Source organism: Puntigrus tetrazona, chromosome 8 (genome assembly GCF_018831695.1).
Source record: "Puntigrus tetrazona isolate hp1 chromosome 8, ASM1883169v1, whole genome shotgun sequence".
NCBI classification, from domain to species: Eukaryota; Metazoa; Chordata; class Actinopteri; order Cypriniformes; family Cyprinidae; genus Puntigrus; species Puntigrus tetrazona.
This window is the reverse complement of record NC_056706.1, coordinates 167,501-170,117: the sequence shown is the minus strand read 5'-3', so window position 1 is coordinate 170,117 and position 2,617 is coordinate 167,501. Positions and strand designations below refer to the sequence as shown.

At 32.9% G+C, this 2,617-nt stretch overlaps 1 long non-coding RNA gene across 1 annotated transcript in view; it reads right to left on the bottom strand.

Annotated features, from left to right (window-relative positions):
* Positions 1–1,781: 1,781 nt before the first annotated feature.
* The window catches only part of LOC122351070, an 8,068-nt gene continuing 7,232 nt past the window's right edge, over positions 1,782–2,617 (bottom strand). The window contains exon 3 of the long non-coding RNA XR_006251680.1: positions 1,782–2,365. This is a non-coding gene — a long non-coding RNA (uncharacterized LOC122351070). The remainder of the gene's footprint in view (positions 2,366–2,617) is intronic.

Below are 2,617 nucleotides of genomic sequence, written 5' to 3'. Positions count from 1 at the left end.
GACAAGAGCAAGTGTAGCTCAAACACGGTCTTTGGTAAAGTCTGTTCGTGAGAAGAGCATCGATACCTTCAATAAACGTCTTCTTCGCAAGGGAGCGCAGCTCAAGTAATAAGACCGTAATAATAATAGTAGGTGATAAATACTGAGGCTGCTGATGGAGAGAAGCTGAGAGCGAACAGGACAGACCAGCGAAGAGGAAACAGAAGCAGCGGTCAGAAATCAATACGAGAAAGAGCTTCCATTTACAATATCCACGCGAAGACAATTGTTTAATCCATGTTCCGGGCGTAATTATGTCTAATTGCGCTGCGGGCAGACGGGAGGTTTATCGAGCTTCGCCTGATGTGTCGACAGCGCAGAAATATAACTCTCTCGCCGGCCGCTGATATTAATCCACGGAGAGGAAAACCAGAGCAGCATCGCTCGAAGGAAAGCAAGCAGACACATACAGCAGAGCTTATCTTGTCATAAAGATCTTTAGATATATCGACTCGGACGCGTTTCTCAAGCAAACCCAGAGAAAACCATGTCATGTTCTTTTAACATTAAGGTTCGGTGTACTGTAAGACTTTCATCTTTAGCGTTTTGGATTAGGTTTGTGACATTTTTGGTTTTGTTTTTCATTTTAGTTCAAGTTTTTGCCTTTTTTTTGTTGTCTATATCATATTTACCAGTTCTATATTTCAGTTTTTTGTTTATTTATCCTGAACCAAATTGCTATTGCTATTTAGTAATATATATATATATAGTATATAAAAATAAATAATATTTAATAATATTTAAATAAAATATATTTAAAAATGCATTAAGTTTTATTACATTTTGTTTTTGTTATTTCAGTACTTTAGCTTAAATAGAATACATTTTTGTAATTTTTTTAATGCTGCTTTTATTAGGGTTCACTTACTTTAGCACTTCAGCTTGTAATTTTGCTCTTTGTCCATCTTGTCTGTTTTTTAATATCTAATATCTATATCATTTTCATCTGATGTTTTCATTATGAGTTCAGCTGGTTTAGTTTTTGCTCTGTTAGGACTTAAATTTAAACTCGACTAAATTCACTGCAAGCTGAAACTTATATGTGTGTGTGTGTAGATTAAAAAATACATTATATAAATATGTGTGCTGTGAATATATAATGTATATACATATGAATACATAAACATGCATGTACATATATAAAATGTATAATATAAATTGTATGAATTAGACATGTAAATACATATTAATGTACATATTTGCAAAATATATACTGCATGTACTGTTTATGCATACACACATATGTATATATGATTACAGAAATTATGCATAAATTACTAAATGAAATTACATTGAAATTTAATAACATTTTACAATTACATTTTATTATATATATATATATATATATATGCATAAATTATTAAATTAAACTACATTGAAATTAAATTATAAATATATACTGCATGTACTGTTTATGCATATATATATATATATATATATATATATATATATATATATATATATATATATATATATATAAATGAAATTTAATTTACAGAAATTATGCATAAATTACTAAATGAAATTACATTGAAATTTAATTACATTTTAAATTACATATTATATATATATATATATATATATATATATATATATATATATATATTTAAATGAAAATTTACATTATGCATAAATTACTAAATTTACATTGAAATTTAATTACATTTTACAATTACATTTTATTATATATATAAAATTACGCTTGATATATAAAATTTCACTGCTATAGTTTCTATCTCAGCTGATGTTTGTTTTTAGAGCTATCTGTGTCTCTCTCATATAATTAGCTAATTGCAGTCTCTCTAAGTGTATCACTAATTACTCCACGCATTCTTCCGTCGTAAGGACTTCTGAAGCCCGGGAGGCTGCGAGATCGCCGACGCAAGTCTAACGAAGAGAGAAAACACACACGAGAGAGTCCTACATCCGAGGGTCAAAAGTCTGGCGCATTTACAGGAAACTACATTCAGACGCGGCGAGCCCCATCCTCACACGAAACGACTATTCATCCTTCAGCTCAAACAGACGACGCGTCGGGTCTTGAGCGATCCGTGACAGAATTGAATGGAGAGCTTTCCAGCTCATTTAGCGAGGTCGAATCCAGATGAGACGTCACGTCCTCTGCATTCTGATGCGCTCATCACCCTTCAAACGAACTTACGGCGGCTCCGCCGAGTGATCAGGGCATGAATCAGCGCTGTCAGGGCCCAAGAAGTGTTTGTTTGCGCGTGTCTGTTTTTTATAAGCTCGTTTTACCTCTGAGGCCAAGACTTAAATGAGAGTGCTTTGATTGAAGACGCCCGTCTGGGACCGAGATGAGCAAAGTCTGAGGAAACACAGAGAGAAACTTTGAGGGATGAGGACGGGCTTGACCTTAAAGATGAAGTTTCAAGTGTCACCCGAAAACAAAATGACTGAAAATAACTAGATTTGCATTGACAGAAGAAAAGAGTCCAGGGTTGTTATTGAGTTTTTGCTAACTAGAACACACACACACACACACACACATGTGTGTGTGTGTGTGTGTGTGTGTGTCTATATATATATGTATATATATATGTATGTATATATATATATA